General features: G+C 49.8%; 1 protein-coding gene and 1 long non-coding RNA gene across 3 annotated transcripts in view; one reads left to right on the top strand and one right to left on the bottom strand.

Annotated features, from left to right (window-relative positions):
- The window catches only part of LOC135405349 (zinc finger protein 70-like), a 431,851-nt gene that overhangs the window by 373,985 nt on the left and 34,137 nt on the right, over positions 1–23,729 (bottom strand). The gene's annotated exons all lie outside the window — the stretch shown is intronic.
- Positions 206–5,683, top strand: LOC135405698 (uncharacterized). Of its 2 annotated transcripts, XR_010425957.1 has the most exons (4): positions 206–462; positions 1,555–1,619; positions 4,928–5,092; positions 5,370–5,683. It is a non-coding gene; the product is annotated as an uncharacterized LOC135405698 (long non-coding RNA). The 2 variants fall into 2 exon arrangements; XR_010425956.1 differs by having other exon boundaries at positions 4,928–5,683.

Genomic DNA, 23,729 nt, shown 5'->3' with positions numbered 1-23,729 from the left:
GGGCTGATTCCAATGGAATGAAGTTCAACAAGGCCAAGTGCCGGGTCCTGCACTTTGGCCACAACAACCCCATGCAGCGCTACAGGCTGGGCACAGAGTGGCTGGAGAGCAGCCAGGCGGAAAGGGACTTGGGGGTCCTGATCGACAGGAGGCTGAACATGAGCCAGCAGTGTGCTCTGTGGGGGCTGCCCGCACTCCCTCCCTCCCTGTCCCTCCCTGCTCGCCTTCCCGCCCGGCCCAACCTCGGCAGGTCCCTTGGCAGGCTCCCGGGGAAGGATTGCCCGCAAAGGTAGAGGATCGAAGTTTGCACCCCCGCCGCCGGTGGCGGAGTTTGGCCGGGGCGGCAGCCGGGCTCGGCTCCCGGCGCGCTGTCCTGGCCGCCGCTTCCCTCACCTTTGGAACTCCTCGGCGCCGGGGAAAACAAACCATAATGACGCCAAGCGCAGCTGCCGAAGCCTCCGGGTAACTCAGCTTTTCATTGTCGTGCGAGTTGCTTTGGGGGGAAAGGGGAGGGGGCGGGCGGGCTGGAATTTGATTATGTATATATAATATGATGTATAAAACCATAAAAATTATATAATTAACTATTCAAAAATTTAAAGCCTCCTTTTCTACTTAGTTAAAAAAAACCAAAAAAAGCCATTGCTAACAAAACGAGCCCTCAAATCTATTACTTAACATCATGGGTGAAACTGGGAGCGAATACAGCTCTGTGTGTTCCTGTACAGATTAGAGCTGCATCGTAACATATATATATATATTTACGTTATAGATACACCCTGTGCGAATATTTGGATGTTTAGGTGTGTGTATTTAGATATAAGAAAGAGAAATAAAAGCTCCAGAACTGATCCATTTGCTCTGTAAGTGTGCAGGGATTAGAGTGGACTAACTCAGCCTCATTTAGAGCCAGCTCAGAGTTGTTCTTCTCTGTCATATGAAAGGTCCCTGATTAAACAAGTACCAACACAATGTCCATACTCAACTTTAGTAAAAGCTTCATTACCAGTAGCATTCTGCTCTCTATATTGTTAAATGGGAACTCTGTAATCACGATGTAGATGTGCTTGTGAGCACTGGATTAAAAAGCTCTGAAATGTAGAGTAAAATTTAAGTACTCTGTAGAACAGAGTACTTAAAAAAAAAGAGACTTAGAGACAAAAAAAAATCTGTTTTTAACAAATTTTAAAATGAGAGGTACTAACCCACAGTACTGTATTAGAACATCTTCTTTAAGTAACAGTTTGATAAACAGAGATTTTGGGATCAAATCAGAACTTCAATACAATGACTGTATGAACTCAAAATACAGGTCCTACAAACTGATTTACATGTGCACAGGAGCAAAACATGAAAATGCAAATATGTTGTTTGTACTGAGTATCTCTCCAAGTGACTATTTATAGATTTATACCCAAAATGGCCCTTTTTCAATAGTTTTTATTCTAAAATGCTTTCAAATCTTTGCATGTGTACGTGTTCTCTTATATAAAAATCACCCATAAGGAATCCCTATCCATGTGTCATCTGATGTGGTCATTTTTCTGTGTTAAGTTCCCTGGAATACACCCTCCTTAAAATATGACAGCTGATCCATTTGGAAACTCACCAAAGGACAGGTGAGCTTTATTTCTATTTTCCTTCATTATCTCCTAAGATTTGATATTCAGGGGCTGAAACATGATGGTCTCTCCTGTCCTGATCTGTCTCCTCTAAGCCCTCCTTTTCCTGTTCCCACTCCTGGCTTCCACTCTTCCACTACCTTGTTAGCTTGTCATCCCCCCTGCTTTACACCCCCAAATAACACATTTTTCCTCTCCCCCTGTGAGCCATCACTACTTTTCTCTCAACCCTCTTCCATCCAAGCCAGCAGCTCTTCCCTGCCAGTGCTGCTGCTTGGAGAACCAGAAATCCTGGGCTGTCCTTTGCATGTTGACAAACAAAGCAGTGGCTTCTTCCCCTGGGGATCGAAAGTGTCACCTCCCCCAGACTGGGGCCTGAAATTCCAACCACATTCCTGACCTTGGGTTTCACAGTTACCCATAAGTTTGGGGGAAGGGAAAAGAAAAAAGGTGAAGAGATTACAGCAGTAAGTAACCCGGGGCTAAGTGTACCTTCATTTTCTCCAGCTGTTCTGTAGAAATAAATAAAAATAGTACTATGGGGAAAAGAAAAAGCTCAAGCCAGGTATCAGTTTACTTAATTTTATGCAGGAATACAGAATAAGAACATGCCTGTAAACACACATCTGCACTAACTTATCAAACTGTACAGTGCAAAATCTTCCCACAGGGAGTCAGTAGAAAACAGTGGAAAGGAAAACATTGTCAGCAGTGCCTGTCCCAGTCAAGGGGCATTACTGAGCAGCACCTACATTTCCATGGCTCTCTGTGCAGGGAATTTTTCATGTGTGCCAAACAGTACATCTTGAAGCTTCTTCCCATTGAAATACTGTAGACATTTCAGAAGAGCCAGATTCTTAAAGCACAACTACCTCAAGGCAAGGGAAGAAGTGAGATTCAGTGGCACTTGGCAGAAGCTGCCTAGTGCATTGTGTCAAATGGGTATTTACCAAAAGGAGCAACAAGCTCAAACCATCAGGGAAAGAGCCAGATGATGATAGGGTGTTAGCTGCTGAGAATTTCTTTGGGAAGAAGTAGACTGTTAACTTGAGACAGAAATTTGCAATATACCATGGAACCTTATTCAAAGTCCAGCTGGAAAATACCTTATTGTTCAGAGCGTGAAATAAATACTAAAGTGTCATCAAATATGTGATTTTCTCTTTATTCACAATCACTAATTAAAGAAACATAACTCAGATGTGATCTCACTCTGTGCTCCTGGGAGATTAACATTAGAACAATATTGTCACTGTCTGCTCATCTCTTGTGCTCCTCACTGGCAGGCACTTGGTGCACCCCTGGATATCTTGCTAATGAGGTAAAAAACTAACCCTTCTAAAGTTCCAGATTTTCCTCACCTGTTTGGACACAGTTGGACAAACTGGACCAAGTTATGACTTGAAAGCCATCTGCTGTATTGAGCATTAATTACTCCTTGTTTTGATCTTAGGGAAAAAGGCTCACACAACACAATCTCTGAATGCTCCTTTGAACTTACCCACAGTGTGTTCACAAATACCCAGAGCAAGGCTTTTAGCTTTTGCTGCTGCCCTCAGTTCCAGCATACAAAAAATGTCTCTGTGAAATAACAGCAATTGCCTTACCTTGTTACTGAACTACATTCAGTTTATCTGGTCTCAAACAAATACTCCCTATTTTCTCCTTGTTTTATTTTCAAGGCCATGGGTATGGGTATTTAGATGACTGCCTTCACTGGTACAGGATAGAAACCGTTCACATTGCTATAAATGAATATTATTCTCTTGACAAAACACCTTTTCCAAAGCCTCTGACAAAAAGAAAGGGAAAAAAAACCCAGACAGAAAAAGGGAGCCACAGGCACATTGCCTGTCACCCACCAAAAAAGGTCTCCTCCCTAAAGATAATTCAGGCACACCCTTCAATATGAATATCTCACTATGACCCCAAGCTCTTTTTTTAGTGGAAGTTTCTTTAGGGAAACTGAAGTGCATCACTGTCTCAGACAGCCAAGGATAAGGTGACTGAGGGAATTCAGTTGCTCTGTTTAATTAATACAGGATTATTTCCCTTTCCTTTGGTGAAGCTAATAATATGACTGGTGGAATGTCAGTAAAAATTAAATCATAAACTAGTGCAGTACCAAAGAGAAAACTTACTTTAGTTATGGAGTATTGCCAGCAGAAACCTTGAAAATCTTATCCATATTTACACCGATAAAATACCACATGTGCTTCATGGGATACTGCAAGTTTTCTACAATCCTTGTGGCATGTATTTACAGAGCAAGAGTTAACATTCTGAGGTTATACCTTAATAAATGAGTTGCAGTTCTATTGTCTCTTGAATGTTAAGCACCACATCCTAAACACAGGAACACGTTCAAGGTCAATGTCCTATTTTAGACCTTTTCAGCATCTGTGATATTATGATAATCACACTTAAAATATTTCTCTAGAAAGAGTGAATTAGCTCTTTTCACTTGAAGGATTATTATGATAAAAAAAAAATCTGAAAGAAAACAAATTCAGATTTCTTTTTTTCTTTGTTGGTTGGGGTTTTTTCCAGCAATGCAATAAATTGCTGTCCCTAACTGTGATGGCTTTTCTACCCAAGAATTAAAAAGAAAACCCCAAAGTTCACTTTATTCTGCACTTATATTACCTTTTGGGTTTTCAGGGTTTTTTTGGAGGCCTCACCCATGTAAAAATACCTTCCTTAAAATGCATTTATGCTTTCTGTAAGAACCAAACCATTCCAGCTGACATACCATTGTATCACAAATACTGCAGTGAAATGTAATATCCCACTAAAGCAGAAGGGAAAGAAGAAAACTGAGCATCAGCAGCTATTCCTAAGCAAGATCAGGGGTTTAGCTCCATCTAACTGAGGGATGAGATGTGTCCCTCAAAATGGGTCTCTGTCGTTGATAAAGTCGGAACGGCCAGAGCAACACAGATATCAGACATAGTCCAGGTGTAAGGTGATCAGGAAGCTCTTTATTGCTCTCAAGTGTTTCTTTTATACTCTTTGTACACTATCGTGCCACAACACAATTGGTCAGAAGTCTCAAGCATAAAACACTGTATATACTTTAAATAGTAATACAGAAGACACTGCACACACTCTTATTGGTGACACTGAAGACACTGTGCATGCTGTGACATGCTATTGGTGACACTATTCACATTTTGATTGGTGACCTTTGGTCTGGGCTGCATTACATTTGTTCTGTCCGGCATTACAGTAAATATTTCCTAAAAGTTTAAATTCCTCGTCACTATTTTCCAGGCTGCTGACAGGTTCTCTGTCAACCCCGACAGGTCTCTTCCCACTCCCCCGCCAGCCCTTCTACCCGACTGCAAGCTCAAAGTTCTAAAACCAGAAGAAACTGGAGTGTAAATATTTCCCCAGTGCAAACCCCAATAATCTTTGCTGTGAGCTGACAGGAATTGCTGTTCCACTGCCCTGGGATATCCTGGCTTGAGGTGAGAGCGCAGCCACGCCCAGAGCCCCCAGCCACTCTCCGAGCTTTGGTACCATCTGTTTGTGCATGTCCCTGTGGCAGAAGCTCCCACGACATCTGCCGTGGAGCTGGTACAGCTGCTGCACAAAACAAGGCATTCTCCAGCCTGCCTTCCCCCACCCCCGACCGCCCCAGCCCATCTTTCATTTCTCTGCTTCCTTTTTCTGCCCCTGCTCCCCCTCCGCTCCCTTCACTCTGGCATTTTTATTAGGAATGTTATTGCTGTTCTTACTGTCCAGGCATAAGCTGATCCACAGAGGAGCCTGTGTAATTTAATCCCTCAAGCACTAAATTCCTTCCCCTGTGCCAAGGACACAGGTTTGTTGTTGCCTCCAGCAATATCCCAGGCAGAGGAGCTGTGGCGGTGTCACATCATCACCCAACGACTTCATCTACTGCGGCACCAGGAACAGGGGACTGACGAGATTTACAGAACATGCTCTCTGCCTGAATACAAAATGGTATCACCTTTACCAGCAAACTCAAGTCACAGGAAACAAAGTGAAACAAATTTTGCCCTCTTAGGGCTCATTGTTTCCGTGACTCTGCTTTATCTCATTGTCGTGGTTTGGACCTTGTTTTCCCCCAGAGGCTGAGAAAAGTGGTAGACCCCAAGGGGTGGAAACCCCTAGAAGTTTTGAAGTTCTGCCCAATGGGCGCTCCTGCAGAAATGTAAACATATCACAACCAGACCGGAAGAGAAGAGTTGTAGTTTTGGTGGTTGTTGGAGAGGTGGCCATGTTGTGAGCCACGAGGAAGGGGCTCTAAGCCCCTTGGGCCCTTTGGGGCCTCCCAGCCCCTGGCTGGGGGGCTGCAGGGACCTGGAACAGCATAAAGCTGGGCTAGGTGCCTGTAGTTATGCTGGGAGATGTTCTTCTCCATGGGCACAGACAGCAGCCGGGACTGACCAGAGAAACGGTGGCAGAGAGCCAGGAGATAAGACCTGAACTGAAGGAGCAACAGAAACATGCAGCACTGCAGAGAAGACTCCTGGAAGACAGAGCCAGGAGAAAGAGAACCAGCAGCTGAGAGACAGAGTTTGGGGTAAGACTGTATCAGCCCCTCAAACTCCTTTGAGACCTCCGAGAAAGGAGGAGTAGATGGACTCCTATTTAGGAGAAGAGTTTTAGACATGCAGCACCGGAGAGAGAGGAGTTGAGAAGCTCAGAGCGTCCCGGAGCTGGACCGGGACGGCCAGATGGAATGCAGGGGGAGTTGACCTTGGTTCTTCCCCCCCCTTGCACTGCTGCCACGGTGGCAGCCTGAGAGACAGGGCACAAAGGCCCTGCAAGAAGGAGCTGAGTCTCCTGGAGATACCAGACCGTCACGAAGACCCCCCTGTGTCTTCGTGATATGACATGGTGATACGACCTTGTCTGGGGTTACGAAGCCCACGGAAGACCCCTCGGTTGAGGCGATGGGGCCGAGGGAATTTGATATCTCCCTCGTTGAGTGCTGGAAGAAAGCCAGCTATCAGCTGCTGCATGTGGAGAAGACAGACAGACTGCTGCCTCAGAAGATGCTGCTGCTTAAATACTGGAAGGGATCTGTCCTTCTTTCCCTCCTGGACTTTTATTTGGAGGGGAGAAGAGATCTGATCCATTGTAAATACATATGTTATGGTAGAGATAGTTTGTGATCATGTGTATAATGTGATATGGTATTTATTTGTACAGTCATTGTAATATATTCCCTTTCCCCCACTTTGAGTCTGGTGTGTTTTGTCTGGAAAAGCCCATCTCACATTAGGTTGAGATGTAGGAGGGGGGATGGAACTAGGGAATTGGATTTGGGGACTATCTCAAACCATGACACTCATCCACCCCCACGTTACTTGTCCCCCTTGACATCCAGCTATACAATACTTTTTCAATATTTTGGTTCTCCCTCCTTTGTTCTTCTCATGTTCTCTGATTAACAAACAGCCAGTTCATGTTGAACTGCCAAGTAACATAGCCTTGGAAATCTTTTATCCATGCATGGGAAGACTGGAATCATCACTTACATCAGGGTTATCTCTACATGCTGTCTTTGTGTCGTCTGACATTTGATGCATGTTTTTTAAAATAATAGATGAAAGAGGTTGCACTTTTTAAAGGTGCAAGGAACACTCAATTCAACCCTCACAGTTGAATAAATAACACTACAATAAATACTGACATCAGAAAAGCATCTATTTTAAGTCCTGAAAACCAGAAAAGGGACTTTCCACATGGGTGTCCTGTCATCCAGAACTATTAGGGAAGAATTCAATCTAATAAAGAAGCATACAAGTGTTCTCTCCAAGATCGAGGTGAGATTGTCTATCTTCTGACATTTCACTGACCTAGGAAGCAAGAATTTGGCACAGAATTAATACTGGAGAAAAATGAGACCAGTGAAACCTCCTGAGCTCAGGAGAACCTGACTGTGCTGGGGAATCAGAGCTTTCACCCTGGGAAATGAACTGCTCTGAAAGAGTGGGAAGAAACCAGGAACAAAGGCTGAGTTCAAATGCTCAAGAGTTAACAAGCCCTTCCTCACCAAAGGTCTGAGCTCCCCTTAACTCATCTCTAGACATCCATGGAAATAAAATTTAGATGGTTTTTCCAGGGCTGAACGAGCTCATTCAGAGATGAAGGACTGGGACTTCTGTGGACACTTGTGCTGGTTTCTTCAGACACTTGTGTTCCTTCAGAGAGCCCCTGGAAATACTCACTGCGAGTGCCACCAGTGCCTGGGTCCTGTCTGCAGCAGGATTGCAGTGGGACGGGAGAAATGCTTTTCTGAGCCTCTGGGCTGGACACAGGCACAGCCTGACCCTGAACCCAAGGGAAACAAAGACAAATTCCATGGCTTTAGATGGAGCAAGGTTGGGGGGGGGTCCCGAGGGCATCACTACCCCAGACTGTTTTGTGTGTGTGTGAGACAGGCAGAACCACAAATGCCTGCACACCTCAGAGCAGTCAGTGTGTTGCTGTGCTTGCTGCTGCAGAGACCCCCAGGGAACAAACCCCGGGAGTAGTTTGGGTTTATTCCTTGCTCTGTGTCAATGGAATAGAATGTATCTGAAGTGTGTGTCCCTAAGGAGGACACTTGCCTTATTATTGCTTATTATTTGTAATATCTTATAGATCTATCATACAACACCTAAGGATGGATTCTATAGAATATGTGCCCGAGATATTTGGGTTGGGTCTGGCTGAGCTGCAGTTCAGTTCCCCACAGCAGCCCTCCCAGTGCTGTGCTTTGCATTGGCAGCTGGAAGGGTGTTGAGAACACCCCAGTGTTTTGGGCACTGCTGAGCATAGCACCCACACTGGGACATTCCTTCCTTAGCTGAGGGCAAGAGCCTGGCAGGGGACCCAAGTAGGCCAGCTGAGCCCAACTGACCCAAGGGACATTGCAGACCATGGGAGGTCAGCTCAGCTCTAAAAGCTGAGGCCTGGAGCAGGAGGGGGGCATTCACTGTCTGATGGCTGCCTGCTGAGGAACCCTCACAGGTACCCAAGCCCTGCTCCTCGGGAGTGGCCGACCATGGCTGCTCATGGGGAGTAGAGAACAAACCCTGCTGTCTTTTGCTTCTGCGTGCACAAGCATCGCTTTGCTTTTTGCTTTAAATAAACTGCCTTATCCAAACCCACGAGTTGTTTTTTTCCACCTTGCTCCCTCCCCTGTCCCACTGGGAAGGGGAGTGATAGAGCAGCTGGGAGGGCACCTGGTGTCCAGCCAAGGTCAACCCACCACAGACTTGAACACTTCCAGAGACTCCACCACCTCCCTGGGCTATTTGTTGCAATGCCTGAACACTCCCTCAGAGGGAAAAAGGGTTTTTTCATATCTAATATGAACCTTGCCCGATGCAATTTAAGGCCATTCCCTCTCAACCTTTTACTACAGCCTTGGTAGAAGACACTGACCCTCACCCCACTAAAACCTCCTTTCAGGTCACTGTAGAGAGCAATGAGGTCCCCCCTGAGCCTCCCCTTCTCCAGACTCAACCAGCCCAGTTCCCTCAGCCGTCCCTCAGCAGACATGTTTTCCAGAGCCTTCCCCAGCTCTGTTCCCTTCTCTGGACACGCTCCAGCCCCTCAAGGGCCTTTTTGCACTGAGGGCCCAGAACTGGACACAGCACTCCAGGTGGGGCCTCCCCAGTGCCCAGCACAGAGGGGCAATCAGTTCTCTGCTCCTGCTGGCCACACTCTTCTCCACAAAGGCCACAATGCCCTTGGCCTTCTTGCCCCCCTGGGCACACTCTGCCTCATATCCAGTCGCTGTCAAGCAGCACCCCCAAGTCCCTTCCTGCTGAGCAGCTCTCCAGCCCCTCTGCCCCCAGTCTGGAGCGTTCCAGGGGGTTGTTGGGAGCCAAGGGCAGGGCCTGACATGTGGCCTTATTGATCCAGCCTGTCCAGATCCCTCTGCAGAGCCTTCCTGCCCTCCAGCACATCCACACTCACACCCAACCTGGTGTTGTCCACGACTTTACTGAGGGGGCACTCGATCCCCTGGCCCAGACCATCAAGAACGGTGTTAAACAGGAGCAGCCCCAACCTGAGCCCTTGGGAACCCCACTAGTGACCGGCCCCACCTGGATTTCCTTCCATTCCCCACCACTCCCTGGGTCATCAGCCACTTTGTCACCCAGCAAACAGTTCCCCGGGCAAGCCATGAGCAGCCAGTTTGTGCAGGAGATGCTGGGGGAGATGGTGCCAAAGGCTTTCTGGAATTCCAGAGAGACACATCCCAGCCTTTCCCTCAGCTACTGAGCAGGTCCTTTGTCAGAGAAGGAGATGAGGTTGGTCAGGCAGGACCTGCCTTTCCCAACCCCACGCTGGCTGGGCCTGATCCCCTGGTTGTCCTGCCCGTGCCATGGGATGGCACTGAGGAGGATCTGCTGCATGGACTTCCCCGGTCCTGAGGTCAATGGGACAGGCCAGGAGTTCCCCAGATGCTCCTTTTGGCCCTTCCTGGGGATGGGCATCCCATTTGCTTGTTGCCAGTCAGCTGGGACTTGTGCAGTTCTGCAGCACTGCTGGGGAATGAGTGAGAGTGGCTTGGCCAGCTCTTTCTCCAGCTCCCTCAGGACTCTTGGCTGCATCCCATGTGGGCCCAGGCACTTGTGGGGGTCTCATTGGCAGAGCAGGTCCCTGACCATTTCCTCCTGGATTGTGGGGGCTTCACTCAGCTCCCCATCACCAACTTCCAGCCAAAGCCTGCCTGCCAGGTGTCCAAGGGGCCAGTTCTGCTGCTCCCTCCTTCCTTCCCCCACAATGGAAAACTCCCTCATTTTGTGTCCCTGTGCCCCAGACGGCTCCGATCACCACCTCAGGGACTGCAGGGCCTCATGGAACTAAAGGAACATTTGGAGATTGTGGAAGCTCATGGAATCAAGAGGCCATTGTGACCCTGCAGGGCCTTATGGGCCCAAAGGGACCTTATTACACTGTGGACCCTCATGGAACAAAAGGACAGAAAGTCATGGATGATCAATAGGGATAAGCAAGGAACATTTCCTTTGATGCAGCCGTGGAGAGTAACAGAGCCTGATGTAGGGACAAAGGGACAATGATGGCAATGTTCTATTTAAATTTGGACACCTTGAAAATGCAGCTTTTAGACTTGTTGGATGACGTCTTTGGGGAGAAGGAGAATGTATTCCCTGCCATTTGTATCTGCTCTGCTGCTCAGCCTATTGATATCCCCGCTAACGGGGCTTTAGGGCCTCTGCTGAGGGCTCTGTCTCCTACCTTGACTCGTGGGAATCTCCCTGCGGTGGGGGGTCTCTCTCCTGCCTTTAATGGTGCTCATTTACCTCCAGCGTGGGTTTTCCACCCCCGTCCTTCCTCACGGCGCTTTTGGGAAACGGGGTTGCTTTTGGCTGCGGCGGCGCCGGAGCCGCACCAGGGCTGGATGGCTGAAGAATGGACACACAGCCCTGGAACCATTGGATCTCCTGGATAATTGAAGTGCCTCTAACGGAAGGTGCAGGGCCTGCCTGCCCCTGCTGCTGAGCACCAGTTCCATCTCCTGTTTCTGCCCAGCGGCTTTCCAGAAATCCAGGGCTGGGTGTGGATTGAACACTATGGCAAGGGGCAGGATAAAGTTGCTTGGCTTCCACCCTTGGTGTCTTCGTGTTTGTGATCTTGGGAATCCTCAGGAACCTGGAACAATGCCAGAATATCTGTTGTAAGCCATGTACATGGAGATTTTTTTTTATATGTCTTTAAGTCTTCCTTGAAAATACAACTGATAGAAAACAATGGAAAAAAAAAAGAAAAAGAAAAAAAAAGGAGAAAAAAAGAGAAAAAAGATAGAAAAAACAGGAAAAAATGAGACAAATAATAAAAAAGAGAAAAAAGAAAAAAGTGGAAACAGAAAAAGAGAAAGAAAAAAGGAAAAAGGGGAAAAAAGAAAGCAGAAAAAAATAAAAAAGAGGAAAAAAAAGAAAAGACAGAAAAGGAAGAAAATCGAAAAACTTATTATCCTCACTACGCTCACGTGCAAATGGCCGCTATGACCCGCCGCAAGGACTACAACGCCCATGGTGCCTCGCGGAGGCGTGGCGCGCTGATTGGCTGCGGCGGTGTTCTCTAAACGCGGTGCGCGCGCAGAGCGCCGTGTTGACTGCCGGGAATCGGTGATGGCGGCGGGGCCCGCATTGTGCTGTAAGAGCTGGGGGGGTGCGGGAGAGCGGGGTCTGGGGATCCCCTCGGGGGTTGCGGGGAGCGCGGCTGTGGGTGGAAAGGCTGGAGGGCTCGGGAGGGTTTAGCGCGGGGGTTCGGGGGTTCCGAGGGTCAGAGCGCAGGGCCTTGGAACCCTCTCGGGGGCTGCGGGGCCCGGGGGGCCTCCCAAGAACCCGGATGGTCGATTCAGTTGCTGGGAAAGTGCCTCGGAAAAAACATTCAAAACTACCCAACCAACAAAAGAACCCCAAAAAAGGAAAAGTGAGAAAAAGGTAAAGGAAAAGCTGCAAGGGCCAGTATGATTTTTTTGCTTTGCTTCAGTTTTTCCTTGGTCTCCTCCTTCTCAGACTTCGCCCTTTCATTTACAGAAAGCTTTTCTGCTGTTCTGTGGTTTTGGGGTCCCTGAGGCGGTTTTGTGGTCCCTTAGGAGCTTTTAGGGGTTTCTGAAAAGGTTTTGGGGGGTCTGTGAGGGGATTTGGTGTCCTGAGGAGACTTAGGGGGGAGGCTGAAGGTCCCTGAAGGGGTTTGGGAATCCCTGAGGGAGTTTTGGAGTCTCCGAGGAAATCGAGAGGTCTTGGGGGTCTTTGAGAGGGTCTTTGAAGCAGTTTTGGGATTTCTAGGGGGATTTTGGGAGTCCCAGAGGGTTTTTGGGGTCCCTGAAAGGGCTTGGGGGGTCCCAGGTGGGTTTTGCAGGTCACTGAGAGGGTTTAGGGGTCCAGGGGGGGGAGGGGGTTGATGTCTCTGAGGGGATTTGGGGTGTCCTTGAGGAGGTTTCGATGAGTCCAGGGATGGATTTCTGAGGGGAATCCATGACTTTTGAGTCTCAGGACTCACCTGTTTGTGGTGTTGCCCCTCCTCTTTCCCCCCTAAATGTCTCCTAACCTCCATTTCCCTTTAATCCCCTCCCCCCACAGATCCCTTTTAACCCCCCAAGACCCTTTTAACTCCCCTAAATGTACCCAAAGCCCCCCAAACCCCCAAATCCCCATCCAACCCCCCCACAGATCTCCCCCACCCCCCGCCCCCCCCCAAATCCTTTCCAACACCCCCACAAGGGACCACTTGGCACCCTGGGACAGGAACACAGTGGGCTGTACTGAGGGCACTGGGCTGTACTGGGACAACACTGGGGGGTGTTCAGATGTCCCACGACAACATGGCCCGGCTCCAGGAGAGATCCAGGGACCAGTGTGGAGGTACTGGTCTGTACTGATTTCTGCTGGTCTGTACTGGTCTGTCCTGGTCTGTACCCCCAATCCCCAAAGCCCCTCCCCAGCTCCCCCAGGCCCCTGACTTGGTCCTGCTGCCCCTTGAGCATCTGCAGCTCCTGCAGAACCAGGCATTTCATCAGCAAATTTGCAGCTGACACCAAGCTGGGGGTGTGTTGATGTGCTGGAAGGCAGGAGGGCTCTGCAGAGGGACCTGGACAAGCTGGATCCATGGGCTGATTCCAAGGGGATGAGGTTCAAGCAGGCCAAGTGCTGGGTCCTGCCCTTTGGCCACAAGAAGCCCCGTCAGCCCCCCGGGCTGGGGCCAGAGTGTCTGGAGAGCAGCCAGGCAGAAAGGGAGCTGGGAGTGTGGATGGACAGGAAGCTGAAGAGGAGGCAGAGTGTGGCCAGGTGGCCAAGAGGGCCAATGGATGGTGTCCTGGCTGAGGAAGAGTGTGTCAGCAGGAGCAGGGAAGTGATTGTTGGGCTGGAGTGAGCGCTGGTGAGGCCACCCCTGGAGTGCTGTGTCCAGCTCTGGGCCCTCAGCTCAGGAAGGCCCTGGAGGGGCTGGAGCAGGTGCAGAGAAGAGCAGCGAGGCTGGGGAAGGGAGTGGAGCACAAATGGTGTGAGGAGAGGCTGAGGGAGCTGGGAGTGTTGAGGCTGGAGAAGAGGAGGCTCAGGGGAGACCTCCTGACTCTCTGCAAGTCCCTGCCAGGAGGTTGGAGCCAGGTGGGGGTGGGGCTCTTCTGCCAGGAAGCAGCAGTAGGACAAGAGGGCTGGGTCTGGAGCTGTGCCAGGGGAGGTTTAGGTTGGATATTAGGAAGCAATTTTTTGCTGAGAGAGTAATCAGGCCTTGGAATGGGCTGGGCAGGGAGGGGGTGGAGTCCCCATCCCTGGAGGTGTTGAAGGTGAGACTGGATGTGGCATCAGTGCCATGGTCTGGAAAGCATGGCAGGGTTGGATCAAGGGTTGGACTTGATGATCTCAGAGGTCTTTTCCAACCCAGATGATTCTGTGATTCTCTGATTCCCATTCCTGTGGCAGCACATGCTTGAGGCTCCATCCCCAGGGGGATAGAGATGTCTGTCCATATATATCTCCAAGGTTAGTCTGTAAAGGCAACACAGAAAGGATCGTGCCTTGCAGAATATACCATCTGAGGAGTCCTTCTGTTGTGCCTTTTGCAACCAGACATGCCTATCTCGTATTGGCCTTTTCAGCCACCAACTCACTTGCAACAAACGTGGGTAGAGCCCTTCCCAAATCTTCGTTCGCGAAGCCCAGCCATGAGTCTGTAAATGTGCGGTGTTAGAAAAGCAGGCTAAGTTCTGGGATGGTTGTAGAAGGAGAAAGAAGCCCAGAGGCCAGTGCAAGCAGGCAGCCCTCAGCTTGCACATCATCTCCCCTCCCTGCAGGTTTCTGTCCTTGAGCCCAGGCCCTGAGGTGAGCCTGAGAAGTGACCCGGAGGTGAGCCTGAGAATAAAGCAGAGGTGCTGCTGAGGAAGGAGAGCCCCATGGTGGGGAAGGAACGAAGCTGTGAGTGCCCATCCCCGAGAAGGTGCTGTCTCCATCCCTTGTGTGCCAGGTGAGCTGGGGCTTTGCTGCAGAGCTGCGGGTGCTGATTTGAGCGGCTGCAAGTGCTGAGATGGTGGGCACCCAGGAACACAAACTGTGCCTGGCCACGGAGCCTGCAAGGAGGAGCAGAGACAGCCGTGGGGGGCCAGGTTGTCCCTGTGCCTTCCCCTGCAGGCCCTGGCTGTCCCTGCTGGGCCCCTGTCCATCCCCATCAGGTCCCTGCCTGTCCCCCCGGGCTGAGCTCCCCCCAGGAAGTGCCGTGGAGCTGAAGCTGCTGCCATCCCCCCCTGCAGCCGCTGCCCCAGGCAAGGGAGCAGCAAAGGCAGGGCCAGGAGCAGAGGCAGCAGCAGGGGAGCCCTGGGGGGGCCGGGAAGCTCTTGTGTGGGGCAGGAAAGAGGCCTGGGCCTCGCGCTGGGCACGAGGCCTCGCGCTGGGCACGAGGCCGGGGCTGTGCTGAGCAGGCCCAGCCCTCACATCCCCCCAGCCAACGCCGGCTGCCCGGGGGCTTGGGAGGGACCCCCAGCCCGTGTGCCCCACACTGAGCTGGCAGAGAGATAGCCAAGGGACAGGGATGTGGGCAGGGCCCCGGGTGAGGGACAGGCAGGGCCATTGCAGGGCCACGGTGAGGGCACAGCCTGTGGCAGCAGAGCTGCCCAGGGCCGGGGGCAGCCAGGGGTGTTGGGACCAGCCAGTGCTGGGGCCCAGCAGAGCACGAGGCCTCTTGCAGAGCCCTGGAGCAGCCTCCCACTTGCCAGCCCCGCCCTGGTGGGGTGACACTGTCCCCTCCCTCCAGGACACTCCCCCAGAAATCTTTGGGGGGCCTTTTGTGTCTATTCCTGGTTGCTGATTCCTGCTGGGGACCTGAGAGACCCTCTGCAATCCCATCCATGGGGCACAATCTACTCTCCAGAGCTTGACTCACTGTAGACTTTACAGGGAAATCTGTGCTGGCAGCTGTATCCTGAGCCCCAGGGCAATTTGTATCCCCGAGTGCTGATCCATCCTGGGGACCCAAGGGATCCTCTGCCATTCCATCCATGCAGCAGGAGTCACCCTCCTGCCCTTGACTCCCTGCAGAGGAACAAGTGCCATCTCTCTGTTTGGGAGAAGCCAGATGCTGCCCCCAGGCCATCAGAAGTGGTGCTGAAGCCTCTTTCAGCCCAGCCTCGGGTGCAGTTTTCTCATCCCCTCACTGAGTGCCCGCTGCCCCAGCCAGCACTGACCAACCAGGGCATTTGGCACACTTGGATTGGTGGTTTGGAGAAACAACCTTGGACTGGCAGGGGGCCAGATAAGCTCAAGGAACAGCCCTGATGAGTTTTAAGTGACACTACATTAATACAGCTCTTTATTAATATATAGCAACTCAATCAAGTGCTCATAAAATGACCTCACTCCCCTCATCCTCCCAATTAAACACCTTTTTTTTTTGGCAGAATCTTCATATTTTGGAGTATTTTCTGGCTAAACTTTAACTTTTTGCAGTTTGGAGGGTTCATCTCGCTATTTGTTAGGGGTTTTTTTCCTGAATCTTAGTGGTTTGGGTTTTTCTGGGCTGAATCTTGGTGTTTTGGAGGTTTTTATGGACACAGGATGCCTGGTGAGTTCTAGAGATGGACTTGGCCAGGAGGAACGCCCAAGCCAACGCGCTCAGCCCTTGTTTTCCCCCCCATCAGGATTTCTTCCCAAAGCTTGGGCGGATGGAGGAGGAGGCTGCGAGGAAGAGGAAGATGCCACGGGCCCCCCAGGCAGGTGAGGAGGCAGTCAGTGTCCCTTTGGGCGGGTGTTGTGCTGGCTCTGTCAGCCGAGCATGGCCCCGGCTGCAGGACAACCCCGCTGGCGCTGCCGTCCTGCCAGGGCCGGAGTTGGGGGGATGTCCTTGGCCTTCCCTGTGGGCCGGAGGCAAATCCCCTCCCTGTCCTTCTTGCTTCCTGCCCCAGGCCCCGAGCTGAGGATGGAGAGCCCGGAGGACAAATCCCCCCGGCAGAGCCTGGTGGGAGAGGCTGTTTTGAAGGGCTCCCCGGCGCAGGAAGGCAGCGGGGAGGAAAAGGCCCAGAGATCCTCCTGGAGGAGGGGCTCCAAAGCCAGCCCAGGGTGCTCTGAGGAGGAAAGGGAAGGCGGCCAGAACCTGAGGCAGAGCTCCAACCTGGTGGTCCCTGAGCAGCCTCCCAGCAGGGAGAAGCCATTCAGATGCTTGGAATGTGGGAAGAGCTTCAGGACAAGCACCATGCTCCTCAGCCACCAGCACATCCACACTGGAGAACGGCCCTACACATGTAGGGAATGTGGGAAGAGCTTCAGGCAGAGCTCCCACCTGCGCACCCACCTCCGCACCCACCAGCACATCCACACTGAGGAACGGCCCTACACGTGTGGGGAATGTGGGATGAGCTTCAGGGAAAGCTCCACCCTCCTCACCCATCAGCGCATCCACACCGGGGAACTGCCCTACATGTGTAGGGAATGTGGGAAGAGGTTCAGGAACAACTCCAACCTGATCCAACACCAGCGCATCCACACTGGTGAACGGCCCTACTCATGTGGGGAATGTGGGAAGAGCTTCAGGCAGATCTCCCACCTTCTCAAGCACCAGCACATCCACACTGGGGAACGGCCCTACAAGTGCTTGGAGTGTGGGAAGACGTTTCAGACCAGCTCAGATCTTCTCCTGCACCACCGGACACACACAGATGAGAGACCCTTCCGCTGCACCGAATGCGGGAAGGGCTTCAGCCAGAACTCCCACCTTGTCAGGCACCGACGCATCCACACCGGGGAGAGGCCCTACAAGTGTGGGGAGTGTGGGAAGAGCTTCACCCAGAGCGGTAACTTGACCACACATCAATGGACCCACCGGTAAGGGAAGCCCTTGAGTGCCCTGACTGTGGGAAGAGCTTTGGCCGCTGCTTCCACCCCCAATGAACCCCCTGATGGGGAGGCAACCCCTGGAGTCCAGTGACTGTCAGTCCATCCCTTTCGACCAGAAAGGGCCAGTCCCCTTTCACAGGGGCAGGTTCTTCCAACAGGACCCTTCCTGGGGAGGTGTGTGGAGATTCCTGCCTTGGCTGGGGACCCCCCATGGTCACTCTTGGAGGTTGAGAGCAGAGATCTCCCCACGAGCGTTGGTCTGGGGGAGTTCCATCCATCTTTAATTAAGAATTATTGCTTTTCTGCCAGCTTTAGTAGAATTGCTTCAACAATTGCTTTAGTGTAGAGCACTGTCCTATCTTATCCTGTACTCCTGGTAGTTTTAGTGTGTATATTGTGCATAATTCTGCTGAAGACCTTTTGTCTGATCATTTGCAACCCTAAATAACTCATTTCTATCAACAGATCTGACTTGCCATCATTAAAACCTGGGGGACAGAAGTGGTTCAATCGCACCTCTGTAATTCCTCTAATCTGAAAATGTTGGCATAATCCAAGGCTGAGATTGCATCCAGCAGCTCCCAGCACCGCACAGGAATTTGGGAGCTCAGGGGGCCACCTCCCTTTCCCAGCTCCCCTGTGCCCAAAGACCCCCATGGGACCGTGGGACCAACCAGACCACCCCCCCTTTTCCACCCTTGTCCCTGTTTCTCCCACTTTCCCATTTCCCCTCAATCCTCAATGTCCTCTCTGAACAGTTTTTGGGTCCCAACCTGCCGATGCCTTAAATCTATTTTGGCACAGTTTTAAACTTTTATACTGTTGTTGGCTATTAAATATTTCTAAATATTATATCTAATATTTTATAAGTGGGGTTAATTTAAGCAGTCTCTTCTCTCTCATTTTTAACTGTGGTAGCAGGTGTTCATCACAGGTATCCTTCTGCTGAAGTCAGCAGCTTCTTCTCTCACTCTCACAGCATGCCGAAGGCTGGTTGATGGATTCCAGTGTTATCTCTGAGGCCTCTTGCTGGGCAGCTGCCTCTGGCTCCCTAGCCTGAACACATCTGGTTTCCCCCAATTCCCCCTTTTTTATTTTCTAATTGAAACACTAAAACTTGTGCAAAGCTACAGCGAACCAAACGTGACACACAAGAAAGAAAACATGGCACACTAAGCAAAATACAGAAAAACACAAAAATTCCAGTTACAGCTACAATGGCAACTTTCTTGAGTTTTGGACCTAGGTTAAAAATCTATCCAGCTAAACAAACTGTCTAAGCCTTGGTCCTTCTCTGCGTTAAGCTGCACTGTTACAGTTTTTAATTGAGCAAGGCTTTGATGAATTGACTCTGAGTGATCAGAAAGATTCATGCAGCAAAGGCCTTCAAAATCTTTGCAACCATGTCCATGAGCCAATAGCAAGAAATCAATGGCTGCTCTATTCTACAAAGTGGCTTTCCTGATTGAACTGACATCGGTTAGTAAGGCGTCAGCTGCTGAACTTGGCAAACCAGCAGCCTGGTCAATCCAAGGTGGTCAAGGCATGAGCTGTTCCAGTTCCAGCTACAAGACTGGGGAATACTCTTTCAGCTGGGCCCCAGATATGTACTCTTGAATTGCAATTCTTATTGTATCGTTGCACAAATCTTTTTTACCTCTTTGGAATGTGTGTGCTTATGGGTAATTTGTGAGGGTTAAACAGTGTTAATTTTCCAAATGTGCATGGTCCTCCTTTTGCTCTAGTGGGAATACCTTTCCACACTCGTGGCTCACAGATTGAGAAAATACCATTGGGCAAGCCAAGAGGCGTCGCCCCTGATTTGAATACTGTAGAATTGGGTGATTTACACCAAAAACGAGCATTTTGGCATGTTCCAGAAGGAGATACGCCAATTGCCAAATAACGATTTGAATTTGAATCTGAGGGATCAAATTGAAAACAGAAAGGTGCAGTCAGACTGCCCATGACATTAATTTCTTGGGGTTCTATTGGAATTCAAGGAAAATTATTTTCAAGGTTTTGGTTATTGGCACATTGTGCCTTGTGAAGGTTAGAGAATTGTGGCAAGTACTGGTGTAGAAAGGTAATCCACTGGGTGCAATTGAAAGGAAGGCCTACTAAGGAGGTATGGAACGGATCAGTTGGGGCAGCCACAGACAAACACAATGTGTCAGTCCCGGTTGCATTGGCGAGTGTCACGCAGACGTTCTGGGTGACAAAGGTGGTCCAGTCAGGAGGCATGGCTGTTGTTATGAAGATGATCCAAGGTAGGGTCGCACGAAATGTGAAGGTATCCATCGCGGTGCTCGATATGTGGAGACACAAGCATAACCTTTTCCCCAGGTTATTAAGGGACAAGGACCTTGCCATTCTCTAGTAACTGGATCTCTGAACATTACTTCTGCCTTCCTCTCTGTGGAAACATGTGCTGGGACAAAGTGATGCTGTGCTGCAGAGAGATCTCCTACTATTCTATTTAGAAAGTTAAGCACATATAAAGCCTTATTTAAACACTCCTGGGGAGTTAAACCTGAACTTCCTCTTTTCTGTTTTTTTGCAGCATGTCTTTGAGTGAGCAATGTGCACGCTCAATTACAGCCTGACCTGTGGGGGTGTGTGGAATACTTGTTAGATGTTGTATTCCCCATTGTTGAAAAAATTCTTTTGTGTGTTTGGACATATAAGAAGGTCCAGTGTCTGTTTTAATTTGCTTAGGTACTCCCATGTGTGCAAAGGCTGTAAGGAGGTGACATTGTACATCCCAGCTTTTCTCCCCAGAATGAACTGTAGCTACTAGAAATCCTGAAAACTTGTCAATGGAATCATGTACATATTTCAATTTGCCAAAAGAGGATATGTGTGTTACATCTGCTTGCCACAGCTGCAGGGGTTCCAATCCTCGAGGGTTGGTTCCTTCAGGAGCAATGGGAGTGATTAGCTGACAGTCTGGACAGGATGCTATGATAGAATGAGCTTGCTCTGATGTGAGATCAAATTGTCTTTTTAATGCCCTTGCATTTTGATGAAAAAACTGATGTGACAATTCGGCTTGCTCAAATCACTGAGGTACTGTTACTGCTGCAAGTGCATCAGCACGTCAATTACCTCCTGAAATTGGACCAGGAGGCAAGGTATGAGAATGCACATGCATGATGAAAAATGCAAATTGCCTCTTTTCACCTACAAACAGTAATTCTTGAATAGGGCAAACAGTGCCACATGATTGACTTCTTTCAGATAGGAGTGTTCAATTTGTTGAACCACTCCCACAACATACTGAGAATCAGAAACTGTGTTTAAAGGTCCTGGAAAGAGTGTAAGTGTGCAGATTACTGCTGATAATTCTACAAACTGTGGTGACCCATCCACATGATGTATATCCTGTTACCAGTCATTATCTTTCTGCCACACTACAACTCCATTTCCCGTTTTTCCTGAACCGCCAGTAAAGACAGTTTGTGCATCTGTTAAAGGAATAGGGGAGCAGTGTGTTCTCAGCTTCAAAGGAAGGTTATTTAAACTCTGTAAAAAAGAACAAGCAGGTAGGTGAATACTTAGCTGACCTGCAAAATCACTTAAGGCAGTTTGAAATTCAAAACTAGCCTTCTCTAGCCATTGTAAATGCTCTGTTGTCATTGGCAAATACACAGTATGTGGGTCACACCCTGCAAATTCCCAGCATCTAATGCAGCCTCTCTGAAATATGCGTGATATCATTTCTGGCTGAGTCGTTACTGTTTTAGAAAACTGATGAGCTGGAAAAACCCATTCCCATAAACAAAACTGAGTATTGTTCTTGTACAACTGGCCCAAGAGGCCAAAAGGTTGAGCGAGTCCCTTCAAGGTAACTAATATCACTGGCTCATCTAAGAGACGGTGACTGGCCTGGCAGGAACTGAGGTTTTGCTCTACAGCATGCAAAGCAGTAACAGCTTCTGGTGTTACCTGTCTGGGCGAAGTTAGTTCTGGATCTCCTTTAAGCAGGCAAAACAATGGACAGAGTTCATCAGTGGAAATATCCAAAATAGATCTGAGCCAGTTAATAGCTCCCAGCAGTCTTTGCAAATCATTGAGGGTTTGCACTGAGTTTGACAGAGAAACACGCTGGGGATGAATGGCTGTTTGGGTTATTTTCCATCCCAGGTAATGCCAAGGAGATTCTTGTACTTTTTCTGGTGACACTTGAAGGCCATAGGTTGCCAATTGTTGCTTTGAGGGCTCTTTGCATTAGTTTTATATTAGCTGCACAGATTAAGATGTCATCCCTGTAGTGATATATGCAGACTTCTGGATACTGCTGACGTATAGGTGACAGCGCAGTGGACACAAACAGTTGACATATGACTGGACTATTCTTCATCCCTTGAGGTAGGGCTTTCCAGTGATAGCGAGCATGCAGTTCACTGGTGTTAATAGATGGCACTGAAAAAGCAAACCTTGCATCTCTGGGGTGTAAAGAAATGGAAAAAAACCAGTCCTTTAAGTCAATGATAGTAAGTGGCCAGTTTTGAGGCAGCACTGATGGCGAAGGCAGGCCTGGTTGGACAGCTCCCATTGGCTTGATGACTTCATTAATGTGTCTTAGATTGTGCAATAGATGCCACTTGCCACTTCTTTTTTGCATCACAAACACTGGAGAATTCCAGGGAGTGGTAGAAGCACAAATGTGTCCTGCCGAAAGTTGTTCTTGAACAAGCACTTGAAGATGTTGCAGCTTGTCCTTTCTGAGCGGCCACTGATCCACCCACACTGGTTCATCAGTCATCCAGGTTAGGGCGGGGACCAGCTGATGTTCAGTGGTCTCTAAGACAAATTTGTAGTGAGACCAAGTCCCCATTGTCCCAAAGCATCTCAGCCCCACAGTGTGATTGGCAAGTCCAAAACAAAGAGATGAACTGTGGCTGTACGCTTCTCAGGGCCTGCGATTGTAATTGGATGCAAGCTTTTTTCACAGCATTATTTTTCTTTTTCCCACAAAGTTGGCATCTATAATTCCAGGCAGTACACACACACCTAGTGCAAAGGTTGATGTACGACCTATCAGCAAACCGCTGTGGCCATCCTCTAGAGGACTTTGAATTCCTGTAGAGATTACATGTATTTCATTATCAAATAGTTTGATGGATTTTGAAGGGCTCAAGTCTATTCCAGCATTGCCTGCAGTGCATGTTTGCAGAGAACTGGCTTCTTCTCCAACCCCAAGTTTGTAACCAAGAGTCAGGGGCCAGTGAGAAGGCAGTGGGTCACAGCGTGTGCCACTGGGGCAGGCCCCACATTGCCAGGGATGCTGGGGTGAGGCTCTGGGAGCAGGCAGCATCCACCTGATGAACTGTGTCTGTATTCCGTAGGAACACCGTCATACAGCCCGCCAGAGTGGATCTGCTTCAAACGCTACCGCGGCGAGGCGGCCACGATCTGGTCCCTGGGCATCCTGCTCTACCAGATGGTCTGCGGGAAGCACCCATTCTGCAGAGGCACCAACACCATCTGGGACCAGCTCCCGTTCCCACCACGGGTCTCTCGAGGTGGATACCAATCTTTGTGGCACGGGGGGAATAACGGTGTTGGGAGAGGGCAGCAGGCTCACGAGGACACCGCTCTTGAAGCTGTTTGTGTCCCATGGTTGGCTGGAGGAGGTGGCCTGTGTCCTGCCATCCTGCTCTCCTCCAAAAGGGAGAATCAACTGAGAAGTTTGGGCACAGCTCTGAGCACAGCCAGCACAGCCTGGGCACGTGGACAGTGGGACAAAGGGGACAGGATCCTTCTCCAACTGACCGGCCATTTTCCCCCCAGGGTGCCAGCACCTTATCAGGTGGTGTTTGTCCATCCACCCCTCAGACAGGCCATCATTGGAAGACCTATTGTGCCATCCTTGGGTGCAGGGCATTTGCCTGCTCTAGAAGACAGGAGAGATCCACGTGCTCACTTTGATCCAGGGGCCTGGCAAGTAACACCTCCACACATCTCTTGGCAATAAGAAATAAAGAAAACTAGATTTTTTTGTCATGCCTGTAGCACTGAGGGGGGATCATCACATGGGAACATGCACCTCTTTGTGCTGGAGCTGGGCTGCAGACCTGGTCTTCCAAGTGCTGGTGGCCACCATCCAACCTGGTTTTGCTCATCCTGCTTCACAGACAGCTGGGCCCTCGGCAGAACACTGACAGCCTGGTCTGGCCCCCAGGGAAGGAGAAGGGGCCTCTGGAGAAGCTGTGCCGGGTGGGGCTGCTGCTGGAGACATCGAGGACGACGTCGAGGATGACAAGCTCTTTGTTGTTGACCT

Source organism: Pseudopipra pipra, chromosome W, assembly GCF_036250125.1.
Source record: "Pseudopipra pipra isolate bDixPip1 chromosome W, bDixPip1.hap1, whole genome shotgun sequence".
Lineage (NCBI taxonomy): Eukaryota > Metazoa > Chordata > Aves > Passeriformes > Pipridae > Pseudopipra > Pseudopipra pipra.
Note: the sequence above shows the minus strand (reverse complement) of the source record. Positions and strands in the feature narration are given on the sequence as shown.